The sequence below is a fragment of the Camellia sinensis genome, chromosome 12 (genome assembly GCF_055761805.1).
Source record: "Camellia sinensis isolate YWXY chromosome 12, ASM5576180v1, whole genome shotgun sequence".
Taxonomy (NCBI): domain Eukaryota; kingdom Viridiplantae; phylum Streptophyta; class Magnoliopsida; order Ericales; family Theaceae; genus Camellia; species Camellia sinensis.
Window position 1 is genome coordinate 146,226,841 of NC_138972.1, and position 17,929 is coordinate 146,244,769.

Below are 17,929 nucleotides of genomic sequence, written 5' to 3' on the forward strand. Positions count from 1 at the left end.
GGTTTGCATGAATTTGACATTTGTGGCATCGCCGAACAAAGTCGATACAATCCTCCACCATAGTAGACCAGTAGTAACCTTGTCTGAGGATCTTTCGAGCCAACATTACCCCATTCATATGTGTACTGCATTCTCCCCCACGGATGGCCTCCATCAGGCGCTTCGACTCTTCAGCCTTTACACATAGCTTATGTATTCCCAGATGACCTCTCTTATACAGCTTACCCCCGCAGATGATGAACTGAACAGCCATTCTTCTGATTGCTCTTTTATCTTTGGCATTTGCCCCTGGTGGATACGCCTCTTTCTCCAAGAAGTTCCAAATATCATAATACCAGGGGTTATCGTCCTGAACCTCATCTATGGCAGCGATTGCTTCATATGCTGGCGCAAACTTCTAGTCAATGATGACTGGACGCATCTGGACTCCAAACGGGATGTCTATCATGGAAGATAGAGTTGCTAGTGAATCTGCAAACCTGTTGTTCTCTCTTACTAGATGAGCAAAGTTTAGCTTCTCAAACCGAGGAATTAACAAATCCAAGGTCTGGTGGTACATTATCATCTTTTCTTCTTTGACCTTCCAATCTCCTTTTGCTTGAGACACAACAAGGTTTGAGTCCCCGATGATGTCCAACCGTTTTGCCCCTAGTTACAGGGCCACTTCTAGACCGGCAATGCATGCCTCATATTCTGCTTCATTGTTCGAGACTTTGAACCGGAGTTTAAATGATAGAGGGATACGGGAATTGTCGGGTGCTATCAGCAACACTCCTATCCCATACCCGTACTGGTTTGACGCTCCGTCAAAATACATCGTCCAAGTTTCATCCTCGATATGAAAAATGGCCTCATCGGGTAATAAGTACTTAACTGCTTCACCCCCTTCCACTGGATGATCGGCTAAGAATTCTGCTACTGCTCTTCCCTTGACTGACTTGCGTGTCACATATTTCAGATCGAATTCGGAAAGCAACAGCAACCAATGAGCTAGCCTACCCGTAAGTGCCGGTTTCTCGAAAAGATATTTGATGGGATCCAGTCGTGAAACCAACATTACGGAGTGAGCTAACAGGTAGTGCCACAGCTTCCTGGTAGCCCATACCAAGGCTAAGCAAGCCTTCTCCAACTGTGTGTAGCGAGTTTCATACTCAAGCATCTTCTTGCTCAGATAGTAGATGGCCCTCTCTACCTTGTCCTCTGATTCTTGTGCGAGCATACAGCCCATTGTAGTTTCGGTTACTGAAAGGTACAATATCAACGGTCTCCCCGGTTCTGGCGGTGACAACACGGGTGGGTTCTGTAAGTATTTCTTGATTTGTTCAAAAGCAGCTTGGCATCGGCCGTCCCATTGGAATTTCTTTCCTTTCTTCAGGAGACCAAAAAGTGGTTCACAAGTCAAGGTTAATCTTGAGATAAATCGTCTTATGAATTGCACTTTACCCAGAGAGCCTCGCACCTCCTTTTTAGTCATTGGTGGTGGCATTTCTAAGATGGCCTTGATTTTGGAAGGGTCGACTTCGATGCCCCTTTGTGTAATTAGAAACCCCAACATTTTTCCTGCTGTAACACCGAACGTACACTTCTACGGATTCAGCCGCAACCGGAATTCTTTGATCCTTTGGAAAAACTTTTGCAAGGCGGTGTAGTGGCCCTCTCATTCTTTGGACTTGACAATCATGTCGTCCACATACACCTCAACCTCTTTGTGGATCATGTCATGTAATATTGTGGTTGCGGCCCGTTGATATGTTGCTCCGGCATTCTTCAACACAAATGGCATCACTCTATAGCAGTAAGTCCCCCACGGGATGGTGAAAGCAGTCTTTTCCCGGTCTTCAGATGCCATCACTATCTGATTGTAGCCTGAGAAGCCATCCATAAATGAAAGCAAAGCGTGCCCTGCTGTGAAATCTACCAATTCATCAATATGCGACAAGGGAAAATCATCCTTCGGACTGGCTCTGTTCAAATCCCTAAAATCCACGCACACCCTGATCCTGCCATCTTTCTTCGGCACTGGAATGATGTTGGCCAACCAAGTCGGGTATTCGGATACCAGTAGGAAGCCTGCATCGATTTGCTTGGTGACCTCTTCCTTAATCTTCATGGCCCAGTCAGGGCGGATCCTTCTAAGTTTCTGTTTGACGGGTCGGGCCTCGGGGTCAAGAGGGATCCGGTGCTGTACAATCTCAGGATCGATTCCAGGCATGTCTTCGTAGGACCACGCAAAAACATCTTTGAAATCTTTTAATAAAGCGACTAGGCGCTCGTGTTCCTCCGAAGACAACGTGGACCCGATCTAGACCAGCCGCTGGCCATTCTCAGTACCAATATTCACAGTAGTGATTTCATCAGCTAAAGGTTTAACAAATCTTTCTTGCTTTTGATTAATTAAGCGTTGCAAAATCAGAGGAATTTCTTCCTCGTCGTTTTCGTCAAAATTTTGAAAGTCCTGATTCATGCAATAAATCAAAGGCACAGAAAAGTACTCAGAAACCACATCCATATCATTCTCATTATGTACTTCCAAACCGTCCGATTCTTCTGTTACAACAGACTCAAAAGAGAAAGAAAAAGACGACTTGGACAGGACTGTGGCATTTGGGTTATCACCTCCAGGAATATCGGACTCAGACTCAGTTGAGCTGGAACCTGATTCCGACTCACAAGACTGACCTGGTGCTGCTCGACAAAAATCCCTTTTCGTACTGCCAAACGAGGGAGGGTGCGATGGATGCATCCAAAATAGTTGATGGTAGGCCCGCAGCCGTTTCATTCTCGATCATGGACACCATGGAGTTATCCTCCAAGCACTTCTATTCGATTGGAGGATCTGAAAGTAGACATGCTAGTGCTACTCCCATTTTGAGTTCGGTGTCCTCAGACTCCATTTCCTTGCTATGGTCAGCCTCAACTGTCGGGTCTTTCTGCTCTTTGGCAACTCCATTTCCTTTCATTCCCGATCAGTACCAATATTCCTGGTGCTGCTCGACAAAAATCCCTTTTCGTACTGCCAAACGAGGCAGGGTGCGATGGATGCATCCAAAATAGTTGATGGTAGGCCCGCAGCCGTTTCATTCCCGATCATGGACACCGTGGAGTTATCCCCCAAGCACTTCTGTTCGATTGGAGGATCTGAAAGTAGACATGCCAGTGCTACTCCCATTTCGAGTTCGGTGTCCTCAGACTCCATTTCCTTGCTATGGTCAGCCTCAACTGTCGGGTCTTTCTGCTCTTTGGCAACATCATCCCCAGATAACAGTAGCTCAAAGAAGATCTCGAACCCCGGCACGTGTTTCCTCTCCGCGTTCAGCCACGGCTCCAGAAAAGCCACCGAATGGACAATCCTCCCCCTCCCGGACGAAGCGTCCGTTTAGGGTACCCCGGATGGGCCGGTGCATTAACTCAAAAGATTTCCCCATTTTTTTCTCTTTGGCTCTTCCAGCCATTTCCTTTCCCTTTCTTACCCAATCCTCTTTGGTGGGCAGATAACCCAAACCAAAGGTATGGGGGTTGTGTGGCACTTCGGCCAATGTTGCAACGCCCTTTCGGCCGCTCTTTCCTAATCCCATCCCGGGGATGTGTTAGAGCTTGTTCATGAGGTATACTGCTTGAGCACTGACATATACCCCCTCATTAGCAGCCATGATGTTCTGTACAACCCGAGCCTCAGCCAGGGTAAAACCTGATATGAACACGTCCTCCATACCATGCTCAATTTCTGGAACAGGCGTAGATACTTCCGGTGGTAGATGAATCGATGAATTTCCAAAGACAGTGGCTACTCCCTTCCCATGGGGGTATTTCACCATTTGATGCAAGGTGAATGACACCGCCTTTACCTGATGCAGCCACAGCCGCCCCAAAAGCAGGTTGAAAGTTGCGGGAACCTCTAAGACATGGAAGTCTATCTCATGCTGTCCCGGCCCAACTTTAGTCTGAATTTTCACCGTCCCCATGACTTCTCTACTTGTGTTGTCGTATGCCCGAATTACCTGGGCTGCTGGTACAAAATCCGCGGTTTTCAAACCGATCGCATACGCTATCCTTGTCGGGCAGACGTTGATGGCGGACCCGGTATCAACAAGAACCACCGGTATCCATTTATTCCTACACACCACAGAGATGTAGAGTGGTTTGTTATGGTCTGCCCCCTCAGGTGGCAATTCTTTGTTGGAAAAAGTCAGCGTTGGGGTAGCTCCTCCCGGAAAGACTAATCCCACCAGCTGTTCTGGCGTGGTTTCTATCGAAAGCTTGGCCTTGTCCATGGCTGATAGGACAGCCTGTCTGTGCACTCGTGATGCCATAAGCAGTCCCCAGATGGAGATGCCTGCTGGTATTTTTTTTAACTATTTGAGCACAGCCTTCTCCTCAAGTTGTTTCTCCTTTTGTTTCTCGGCCTCCCTATCTTTTCCAGAAGCCTCTGGTTGATCTAGGTGCAGGGGTTTGAAGTACCGCCCGCTCCGTGTCATATGGTCGACTTCTCCAAGGTACCAGGTGTCATCGGGTTGGTTGTTCCCCCAATCTTCATCCGTGTGGACAAGACATAAATCATCGTCCTCCTACCACATTCCATTCGCAGTCGACAGACACTTGTCCGGCTCTGGTATGACTGTTCTCGTACTCACGGTACCTTCCATCCCTGTGCTTGTAGCATTCTCTGTTTCTGTGCTCATAGCGGTTTCAGTCCCCACATGGGCCTTTGCCTTCCTGATTCTCTCAGAATCTTCAAATCTTTCCTGTTCCGACTGTGTCAATACAGCTGGCTGTCCAATAATTCTTGTATTCAAAATGCTCCAATCTTGAGCGAAATTCTTGACATCGGCGCTCTCCGGCGATGTACTCTGTTCTTCGACCCTTCCGGCCGTCACTGACATTCTTGCCCCTACCAGGCCCTGTCCTAGTTGGAACTCTTCCACGATATCTGGTTGATCATCCAACCACCCGATAGCCTCTGCTGATTCCTCATAATCGAACCAGTTGACTGTTGCGTCCCCTGGATCTCGGTCATTGTAAAACTGGAGATTGGCAAGGTCCTCTTCCACAGCCGTCAGATTATCTGTCCTCTGTCCCAAACCATCCCCTTGGATCCCACACAGCTCTGCCTTCGTCGGTAATTCCACATCTAGCCTATCATGGCCTATTGACGAAATGTAGTCGCTCGGACTGCACATTTTCTCAACGGAACTCCCAGACTTCTCAAATTCTGGCTTAACAACCCTCTTTTCCTCTGAAATCTCCTCCCTTCTGTCCTTGACTATCACCACCACTGGCTTAGGTTGGGTTATGGAGATGTCCATCATGCACAAGTTGGTGCAATCAAGAAGGAGTACCTCCGGCTTAGGTAGGTGAGAAGGAGTGATATAGATACTAGGATCGTAAACACGTCCCCAGTTTGGTTAAAGTTGATTCTTATAGGAGGTGGAGCTTGGTTATGTGTGGAGAGAGGGTTTGTCGTAACATTGGGTTTCTCGGGAGGCAGAATCACCCCATTATCGATGAGATCTTGAATCTCATGACGTAATCGGTAGCACAGATCGGTGTCATGACCGTGCTGTTGGTGAAATGCACAATATTTGGCTGGGTTGTGGGTAGGGGGAAGTTTTTCCGGTAATGGCCGCGGCTCTAGGGGCTTCAAGTGCCCTTTTCTGATTAAAACCCCCAGAGCTTTGGATAGGGGCACATACAGTGGAGCGAAGGTTCCTGTGTTTTTGGGTGGGTATTTGGCTGTTTGGGTATGGCTTCCGGACGCGCCGGAGAATGGCGTAGTTGCCATGGTTCTTGGAGGGGGGTTGGTGGTGACTATGCTCACTTCAGAGGCGCTTGTAGTCGTAGCACCGCTCGGGCCCGCATTGCTGCTGCGATTGAAAGTTCTTCGGGGTTGCTCCCAGTCATTATCAATTAAGCCTTGCTTCAAGGCATCTTCAATCTGTACCCCCATTTCATGTAGATCGGAAAAGGTAGGAAAGGGGAGTACAATCATTTTCTGCATTAACTTCGGCTGAAGATTGCGCACAATCATCCGAATTTGATCTTTGTCTGTAGGCCTTAAGGTCATCATCGAAGCCTTGGCCCTCCATCTAGTCACAAATTCTGAAAAGCTCTCTTTAGGCTCTTGCCTTGTTGTTTTGAGATCACGGGTCATAATCTCGATTTGTGTATTGTATGAGTATTGCGCAATGAAGGCCTCAGCCATCTCGTCCCAATTTCTCTTGACGTCATCTTCTAATTTGGCATACCATATGGCTGCCACACTTGATAGGGTCCGGCCGAATAGAGACAGCTTCTGCAGTCTGGAGAGGCCCATTGGCCTCAAAATATCCGAAAACAACCTCAGGTGCACCATGGGGTCCCGAATCCATCAAATCGGTCGATATGAGGCATTTTGAATCTGTCAGGCAGTGTCACAGCTGCGTCGGTATACCCATCTTCAATGTCAGGGATGGTCTTGACTCCCTGGGATCTTTTGAACAGTTTTTCAAGCTTGCTCAACTTCAGTGCTGTGGGATCTGTCTCGAACTCAAAAGGAGAGTCCAGTAGGTTGGTGGGTGTTTTGGATAACTGGGGTGGGATTGGGGGTAGGATCAGGGGTGGAGGCAGTCCTGTGGGAATGTCTGTATCATTCTGAACATTAGCTGTCTCCCCGAGGGTTGGAACTCCTGGCGGGGGAGGAGCTTGTTGTGAAGCAGATGCTCCGGTTTGCTGTTGTAGCCTCACGATTAACTCTGCTTGTTCATTCATAACTGTGGCCTGCTGTTTGGCGAACTCTGCCTGTCGGACAGCATCCTGCTGCATCATTTTCATACTTTCTTGGAGTTGGCGCACCATCTCCTCTAAGCTAGCCATATTGTTCTGCTCTTGCTGAATTACTGGTATATATTCCCTCTCTGTGTGAGAAACAAAACCCTGATCCCTACTGTACTCAGGTGGGGTAGATAAGGCCCTCTGAACTGACTGATGAACTAATGCCCTCTACCTAGCTGCCCTCCGTCTAGTAACCGGGGGTAGAGAGTGGTACACTGGTTGTCCATCTACCAGATCCTCGGATCGATGGAGTCGACGACCTCTAGTCCAGAGTGCTTGGGGAATATCTACTGGGTTAGAAGCAATCGCGCTAAACTACCTAGCAAAAAGATAAATAAAAGCGATAATAAGGAAATAAATAAACAGACAAATGGACAGCGTAATGGCGTAAAATAAATACGCAGCACACAATTGGGTATCACAACATCCTGCCAATAAGCTGAATATGCTGTTCCTTAATCACCGATCACTGTTTCCAAATCATTGCCCCCAAGTCTGAATCTGAATTTGGTAGATCAAATGTCCAAATAATATAACGTATTGAAATACAAGAATATGTTATGAATTAATTGGGATACAAGTACTTGAAAAAAAAAATTCCTAGTAGTTTATAAAAATCTAAAAAGTAAAAAAATAATAATAATGAACAAAAATAAATTCACTGAAGACAAAAAAAAAATTAACTTTTTTTTGCCCTTCGTGGACTTTTAATTTAATTTAATTTATTTTATTTTAATTTTCAGGTGGATAGAATCTAAGAATGTAACAATATCTAAAACTTTAACTAAAAAATCACTAAAAGTGAAAAAACAAAGCGACGAATTGCTAAAAAAGTAATTGTCAAACCCAAAATTACTGAAACCTGGTATCCAAATTATTTTAAATGACTAAGCATGAGAGGTTCGTAATAAAGATTAGGGTAAATTACAGAAGTAGCCCTTATATTTTGGTCTTTGTTTTATTTTGATCCTCATAATTTCAATTAGCACATCAATATGGTCCAATTGAATATCAAAATTGAGCTAATTAATATAATAGGGACCAAAATGACATAAAGGGAAAAATGTGAGGATTCCCAATATAATTTGTCCTACAGATTAATGTGGGGACTTTAAATCACTGAATAATTTTTAAGAATTAGATGTGTCAATTAATTATTGTTAAAAGCTTACCTAATCATATTTTATTTATCACGCGATGTATTGATAACAAACATAAGTTGTAGAGATTTATTAAACTAAAAGAGAGAGGTGGTGAGAGAGAGTACTTGCGGCTGGTGAAATTGCTCCAAGCATTCCAACCAAGAGGAAGAATAGCATCTAACAAATAAGAGTTATAAAAGATAACTCTGGCATACTCTCTCCAAGGCCTGCCCAAGTAGGCGAATCCAGTTCCAATGACATTGCAGTCTTTGAAGACAAAACCATTACTCTCCTCTGGTGTAGACCTTCCCTCTGCTATTATGAACCCTGCCAATCTACATCTCTACAATATCAACAATAAATATCTCATTATTCAGTAACTTGTATGAAAGGTATCTTTTATGGAAAGTTATGAAATAAAGATATAATGGAATAGTTATTTCACAATCATTGATTATGCAATGGATATTTCCATTCCATCAATGTAAAAAAACGATCCTAATCCCAAAATAACTCATTACATATATATATATATATATATATGAGAGTTCGAGTAATATCAAACCAAATCAAAATAAAACCAATATTGAAATTGGGACAAATCAAGTGACCAATTTGTCAATTGGCATTGTCTGCGTAATACTTCTATAGTATCAAATGACAGTGTCTATATGATACTTCTGGCCCATGAAAAATCGCAACAGATACTAAGTGTGTTGTCTTTTGTAATAAAAGTGAGTTAGCATCTCTTGTAAAATTTTCTATTATCTGATTGATTTGAAATGCCACATAGACAATGTCGGAGAAAAATTATCATTCATAGTTTGCACTAGGTCTCTAGATGACAAATAAAGGCCATGTTAAGGCAACAATTAGGGAAGATCCGTTATAGCGATCCCGGTTTCTAACTCGACCATTATGGTGTTTCGGACTCGGGTCTTATGGTTTAATGTTGTTGTTATGTCTCTTCATCCTCTTACTCTTTGAATTTGAGTTTTGGGATGTCTTGGGTGTGTTCAGAACAGGTTGGTTAGTTGTTGGCCTAGAACCTTGTAGCCCAGAATTTTGGTCTTCCGCTCGAGCGGGGTTTACAATCCTTCAGTACTTGGTGCGTTTGCAAAAATACTGCAGAAGTGTTTTTCACGCTCAAGCAGAGTTTCTTACGCTCAAGCGGGTCTGACCTCGAGCGACTGTCTGAAGTCTGTAAAATACTGAACGAGTGTATTCTATGCTCGAGTGGGTATCATTGCACTCGAGCAGGTAGTGCCTTGCTGTTGTGTCTTGGCGCTCGAGCGGCCTTTATTGCGCTCAAGCGGGTATAATTTTTGTGTCTGATGCTCGAGCGGACTGTACGTATATCAGATCGCGAAAGTGACATTTTAAATCACTTTTTCTGTCCTTTCTCTCTTTCAAAATTTTCAAAACCCTAAGTTAAGAGCTTCTCTCTCTACATTTTGACCTATATCTATTGATCTTCTCACCCCCTTCCTTTGATAAAAAGTTTGAGCTCTTCAAGATCTCCATTTTCATCCGAGTGGAAGTTGGTTTCGTCATCTTTGGAGCTCATCTCTTTCTTGGCTCGTCTTCTCTTCTTGAGGTAGGGATAATCTACTCCTTAATATGAGTTTTGACATAAATGTTAGTCATTTCCTATAAATGGTGGGGTTTGAGAATTTTGGGTAAAGTTAGGGTTTGAGTTTGAAGGTTAAAAGAGGGGTTTTCTCACTTGGGCTTCGTATGTGTATGTGAGATGTTGACAATGGGTTAATTGTGTATAATTGTGGAAATTTGGCCTATGAGGCAATATTTGAGAAAAGGGGGAAAATGCCCTAACTTGAATTAAATAACTATTTTGTATAAATAGTGAAATAAATGTGGAAACACGAAATTGGTTTGAAAATCATGAAATTGGAAGAAATTGTGGTTAAATGGTGTAGTTGGATTGATGAATAACTCACCTATGGAAAATGTGATATATTATCTGTTGAGAAATTTATTTATCTGTTTAGATATATCTGTTTTGGGCTATCGGTGGAGGATAGCCATGATTGTTGTAGAAACTGCATGTTGATTAGGTAAATTGAAACTAATCAATTGGAATATGTCATTGAATATGACGGTTGGATATTAACATTGAATATGTGATTTAATTGGTCATTGTATATGTATCTTGTTTGGGAGGAGATAGGGAATGTACTCCATTGTGTGGGAGGAGATAGGAGATAGACTCCATAGATAATTAAGTTGGCCAGAGTGTTCAGAGTGAAAGTCCTGAAATCATATATATATTTGGGTACCGATTCCCTCAGATGTAATTCTAAAAAATGGCAAGCGAATGGAAGTGTTTGAATGATGTTTATGATTGAAGTGTTATTCATATGAGTTGTAGTCTCATCTCGAATTGCTTGGGTAATAATGATCTATGTTAATGAATTGGTTTGGACAAATAAATGGAAGTGGTTCGAAATATGGATGTGAATGTTGATTGGTTATGGAAAGGATGTACGTAGTTTACATGTGTTAAACATTTATAAAATGTTAATGTTTTAGTTAATTCTCATATATCGTTTAGCATATCTCTACTGGGCATTGGCTCACCCTACTTGGGACACCATTTTTCAAGTACAGGTGAGATGCCACCTCCAAGATCTTAGCTTGGGAGATTTAGGAGTTGAAGGCTCCATTTTGATGATTTAATTTTGATGTTAAATGTAAACTCAAGCCGATGACTTTATATATAAAAGACTTAGAACTCTTCTTTTGCTGTAACCAAGTGATAGCTTGGAAACGATGTAAGCCCTTAGGGCATTTACTTTGTTATTTGGAGTTAAAATTACATGCTATAGTTTCAGGATAAACATCAATGAAAATGTAATGCATGCAATATGTTTTATAAATGAGACTCTGATAAATGAAATGTAACTTTTCTATTATGTTTATGGATCTTATGCATGATTGTCATATGCTTTAAATTTGAGGGCGTGACACAACCTATATGATGTAAGAATGTGATGAACTTTGCCAAAAACAAAAAGAAAAAAAAAAAGAAAATTATGCAAATAAATAAAAAGGGTATATATGCTTTGAATGGGACCTTGCGGGTAGAAAAATATTGCAATCAATTTGACAATGATTGAGCAATATTACTTTGTCGGTAAAAGTATAGACAATATTATTATTATTATTTTAAGACTTTTAAATGAATCGGATCATCTTAATAATTATTTGAATTTGGGTTACCAAAATCTAATAGTAATACAAGTTTGGATCTTTTGATAACTTTTTCACTTTTTGGGGGGAACAAGTAACTGGTTCACTTTAAGACATGGATATTTATACTTGTCTTTTATATATATACACACATATATTTAAAGTTGAGTAATGTTTGGGATTATAAAAAAAAAATCATGAAGATAATCATGAAAAAAATTTCATTCTTAGATTACATATATAATAAAACACTGCACACTAATCAAATGATGAAAATTTTTCATAAAACATTTCATTATATATTTTTCATGATTCCTACTATTATTCTTTAAAATTTATTATGTAATTACAGAATATAAAATTAAATGGCTGGGCTGGGCTGGGTGGAGATGTTATAGAGACCAAAATAACATCTCCATCTTATATATATATATATATATATATATTATGTAATTACAGAATATTTATATTTTAGGGACCAAAATGATTGGTCACCAAAAGTTTTATATGTTGTAGTGACATGTGTTTAATCAAAGGATACAAGTTTCTAAAATTGTCGGACCGAATTTTTTTTTAAAAAAAATAGGACACATTTTAATGCGCGTTAGACACATATTATGAAGTGTCTAATGAATGCTAGTGTTCGACATAAACAAAAACATGAATACGATACGGATATGTCACATTCTTATAATTGTCTGTACTTCTTAGACATTGCATTATATATTAAATAAAAATAAAATAGAATTTCCATTTTTATAGAAACAATACACTTACATAATTTAATTTATATATGCGAAAGAGATCACAAGAATAGTGTGACATAGTCTTTTGTTAACAGCAATGTGACTACGAAGAGTTTATTGAATTTGAAATATTTGTATTAAATTTATAATGAGTGTAATCCAATATTACACTAATTCAAATTAACATCTTATTTTCAAAATTTGAATATTTCAAAGTATTTTTGAATTTTTGTTTTGAGTAGGAAACATTTTTATTTTTTGTAATAAAATCCATCTTAACTGTTATTTATTTGGAAGTGAATATTTGTATTAAATTTATAATGAGTGTAATCCCATATTCCGCTAATTCAAGTTAACATCTTATTTTCAAAATTTGAATATTTTGAAGTATTTTTAATTTCTGTTTTGAGTAGGAAACATTTTTATTTTTTCTAATAAAATCTATCTTAACTGTTAGTTATTTGGAAGTGAATATTTGTATGAAATTTATAATGAGTGTAATCCCATATTACACTAATTCAAATTAACATCTTATTTTCAAAATTTGAATATTTCAAAGTATTTTTGAATTTTTGTTTTGAGTAGGAAACATTTTTATTTTTTGTAATAAAATCCATCTTAACTATTATTTATTTGGAAGTGAATATTTGTATTAAATTTATAATGAGTGTAGTCCCATATTACACTAATTCAAATTAAGATCTTCTTTTAAAATTTTGAATATTTGAAAGTAATTTTGAATTTCTGTTTTGAGTAGAAAACATTTTTATTTTTTGTAATAAAATCCATCCTAACTGTTATTTATTTTAAAGTGAAATACCGATATCGAACCACATTATTCTACACAAAAGTTTTGCATATAGAGTCTCACTAGTGATCCTGGGACCAAAAAATAAAATAAAATTAAAAGTGAACAATATAATACATTTTTTTACTAATTTTAAAATACTTTATAATTTATTTCAATTTTTTTATTTTAACCATTTTCAATTTTCAAAATACTTTTACACATTCAAATACTAATGGTCAAGCACTAATTAGTACTAGTGAGAATGGTGCATGCAAGGCGCGCAAATGGGTGCGCATGGTGTATAAGTTGCTAAATTTATTTCTAAGATTTGAAATTGATGAATTAATCAAACATGGAGTATTTTTTATTTTATTTTATTTTTTTAAAAAAAAAACCCTATCTTTATGGTCTTTTAAACATTCAAAATTTACACAATTCAAAAAATAAATAAATAAAATAAAATAAAATACTTAAGCATTGTTCTCAAGTTTAACTATATTTTTCTTTTTTTTATAAATCAATTGTATAGCTCTTTTCTCTTTTATTTATATGCCACAATACAAATTAAATTTTTTTTGTTGACCACATGACTCTCCTAAGGATTTGTTCCAAAGAAGAGATTACTAGTTCAACACTTCCAAAGGGAAAGTTGAATTAGGAGGCAATCACATCGCATTCTACAAGGGTCATAATGCTAACTTTCATAAGTGCTAATTTAACTTCTAACAATTGACTTTTACAGATAAAAAAAAAAATACAAATTAAAAATTTCTATGATATTATCGAACCATACTATCAATTTAAAACTACTAAGTTATTATTCATGATTTATTTGAACGCTATTAAAAATAAAAAATTGTTGTCCACTTTCAATAAATCTAAATTAAGCTTAACCTCGAACAAAAGACAATTTTTAATAAAATTTGTTTTGAGAATTCTAAAATCTCAAATAAAATTTTTAATTTTTTATATTATTAAAATATCAAATATAGATTTTTTAGTTATATTTGCCTATAAAATTGAAAAGATTTTGAAAATATAAAACATCTATCTTACGAAGTATGACAAATTCAGTGAGTTAGACATTAACCACTCATATAAATTGAAAAACCATTTTGAATATTTCAAACATTAATTTCCTTATAAATATTAGTCTTTGAACGTATCTATTGGAGCATTATTCATAAATTCCTGTTCACATACTTATATTCTACTCAGTTTAAATTATTTTTTTTTTATATATTTTAATAAGTTTTATGGGTAACATAATTATTAAAATATCCTTCATAATAATAGAGTGAACTGCGTATTAATATTCACAGTAATAGTATGAATATTCCATGATGTAAACATTTATAATGTCAATGTAAACATTTACACTGCCAAATTTATTTAATGTGAATATTCACATCACTAAATTACTAAAGGCATGTTTGGTAACAATTTCATTTTCAGTTTTCAATTTCTATTTACAAAAATTTTAAAAACTGTCATAAAAACTTGTTTGATAATTTTTTTGGTTTATAAATGGTTGTCTCAGTTTATAAATTAAAGAAAAAAACGTAAACTTAAAAAATGAGTCTACGTTGGTTTTTTAAACAGATATTTAAAAATTTGACTAATAAATTTTTTTCAATTAATTTTTTTTAATTATTTTTTTTCCAATTATAATGTGTATGATCCCATTGTCATAAATAATAAAAATAAATAAATATAAATATTTTAGGCCTGAACAAACACATTTTTTAGTTTATGTTTTTAAAAAATTTCAGACATTTTGGTCAAATCAAACGCGTTTGTAGTTCATGTTTTTCTGAAAATAAACAAAAATCAGTTTATAAAATTTTTGTAAAGATAAACAAAAAACGTAAACATTACCAAACGCTACCTAAGAGTTCCAAAATTTTTTTTATAAAGATAAAATTATTATTAAAATATTTTAAATATGATAATTAAAATTTTATGAATTAAATATTCAAAATAATAAAATTTATTAGAATATAATAATATCTTATGAATTAATTGAGATAGAAATAAAAAAAAAATTCCAATAAATTCCCCATCTATGTGTTGCCTCATAATTCATTGACTATATATTTAAAGATCAGTGATTGGTACAACTAATTTTGGAGAATTAACGGCTTATTAAAGCTGGAAAATAATTATTTTTCTTTTAAAAAAAACAATACAAGGCCAAAACATCCCATCATGTGGGACCACATCAATATTAAATTTATTAGATCTCTTGAATTAGTGGTTTAGAACATTTTCCAAAAAAAAAAAAATGGAACTCTCTCTTTTACTCAATTTTTATTAATAATCAAAACACCACTCTAGTTATAAATTCTTGTTAATCAATAATAACTAAAAAGGAAACATTAATTTTACTAATACTTATAAACTAAGTAATCATAAGAAACTAATAAAACAAGAAATACAAACAAATAAGAAACTAAATATGAAATAAATTATTTATGAAAATCTCGCATGCATCACAAGTTTTACTCCAACTCCTTTGAGAAGAGATGGTGTTCGAATCCAATCATGTCATCTTCATAGTTTGTGAGGGGCCTTGTGGACTTGCTTAGTTTGGTCAATAGAGTGAGGCGGAGATGGTGGAGGAGTGTAGCCAAATCTGCGGGGGGCCTTGCGGGCCCTCTCCGAGGGACGCAAAGATGGTGGTAAAGGAGAGAGATCATATCTGCGAGGGGTCTTGCACGGCCTCTTCGCCTGGAGGACGGAGGGAGGCGGAGATGGTGGTGTTGTTTGGTTACCAGAGCGAGGCAGAGATGAGGGTGGTGGTGGTAGAGCAGGATGTGGTGGTGTTGTCTGGTTACTAGAAACAGAACGAATGAGAGGGGAGGGGGAGGGGGCTGAACAAGAACATCATTGATCTTGTGGGCGTTATCACAGCCACCACCAGAACGACCACAGTTGTTTTTGCTATGAGAGAGAGAGAGAGAGAGAGAGAGAGAGAGATCATGGTGTGGATGGTTTAGCATTAGGAGCAGTGATTGGTACTACTAATTTTGGAGCTACTAATTTTGGAGGATCATCATTATAGGCTACAATTATAGTGCTCCAAAATTAGTAGTACCAATCACTGCTCCTAATGCTAAGCCATCCACACCATGATCTCTCTCTCTCTCTCTCTCTCTCTCTCTCTCTCTCTCTCTCTCATAGCAAAAACAACTGTGGTCGTTCTGGTGGTGGCTGTGATAACGCCCACAAGACCAATGATGTTCTTGTTCAGCCCCCTCCCCCTCCCCTTCCCCTCTTATTCGTTCTGTTTCTAGTAACCTGACAACACCACCACATCCTGCTCTACCACCACCACCCCCATCTCTGCCTCGCTCTGGTAACCAAACAACGCCACCATCTCTGCCTCCCTCAGTCCTCCAGGCGAAGAGGCCCCGCAAGTCCCCTCGCAGATATGATCTCTCTCCTTTACCACCATCTTTTCGTCCCTCGGAGAGGGCCTGCAAGGCCCCCCGCAGATTTGGCTACACTCCTCCACCATCTCCGCCTCGCTCTATTGACCAAACTAAGCAAGTCCACAAGGCCCCTCACAAGCTATGAAGATGACATGATTGGATTCGAACACCATCTCTTCTCAAAGGGGTTGGAGTAAAACTCATGATGCACGCGAGATTTTCATAAATAATTTATTTCATATCTAGTGTCTTATTAGTTTGTATTTCTTGTTTTATTAGTTTCTTATGATTACTTAGTTTATAAGTATTAGTAAAATTAATGTTTCCTTCTTAGTTATTCTTGATTAACAAGAATTTATAACTAGAGTGGTGTTTTGATTATTAATAAAAATTGAGTAAAAGAGAGAGTTTTTGTGTGTGTGTGTGTTAGTGATATTTCCTTTTGCATTATTCTTATTTCATACACATTATTCACCTATATCAACGAGCAACATATCATGAGATGTACCAAGTGAGGTGTGCTGGGGCTGCTGCTGGGTCCTGGTGTTGTTCAAATTGTGAAATTAAATAAATAGATTCACGAATAAATTAAAAAAAAAATACCAAGAACACGTACTGAGAATTACAACTAAATTACAACAAAAATACACAATACAATAAAATTGTAAAGAAAGCAAACCGAAGCCTGCACGGTAGCAGTTTCCTTAAAACAGATTTTGCCGTCTCACGGGTCAAGTGCTTGAGGAATTCCGGCGTCTGTCTTCCCAGGATACGACGGTCAAAAACCAGCTACGACAGAAGCACTTTTTGTCTAGCTTAGCGAACAAAACCATGGCAGCACTCTCTCACTGTAGGAACTTTCTAGCAAATTGACTTGTAAAAAGGAAGCAGAAATTTCTATGTTTGAGACTTGATAGGAGGGTGTCAATTTATACATGTATAAGGGAGAGAGGAGAAGCCTCCAGCCTTTATGGCTGGTCACTAATGCACCATTAACCTCTGCAATAAAGGAAAGAGTTACAAACCCCATTAATGCACTATTAAACTCTGCAATAAAGGCAGAAGTTACAAACCCTATTAACTCTTTCATGAAGCTAATTTCATGGGGCAATTTCTCATTCAATTCTCAATGGTTTTTGGCCATTCTATTTGTGGTGTAAAGATTTCATTGCAAAGTATCTAGGCCCACTTGGACCCAACACAATAGATGGTTGGGACCCACTTTAATATTTAATTAAAGTCACCAAAAACCATTTTTTCCAACAATTCCCGACATGAATAAAAATTGACCGAATAACTCAACAAACGGACATTGTTCAACAATAAAGACTTGGAGAGAGTTCAACGGACTAACCTCGACATCAGAGAAGGTAGCTTTTGGCTTTGAACCTCTCCCAGTGAAAACTAATCGAGTTTACTGGCTGATTAGTGAACATGGCATCTTGAACTGCTCTGCCGTTTATGTAAACTAAGACAATAGATCTCACACGGGAATTACTCCTACCACCATTATGTTCTCACTGGTGTGCCCTGTATAGCCCTGGGCACTGTGGACGCACCCCGAGGGACTTATGCTACCACAGTTTGGACTCGTTTTAGTTTACGGTTCTTAGTCTGAACCAAAGAGTCCAAATCTGGCAAATCGTTTTTGAAAACAGATTTTTTGTAAAGAAGTGCCAAACATGGACTGCTTTGTCAGATACAGAGTCGCCACCTAAATATTTTATTTTGAGGGAATTTAGGAAACCCTGACTCGGTGCCAAAGGCCACGTGTCCGTCATCACCAAAGTTGCCTCGGCT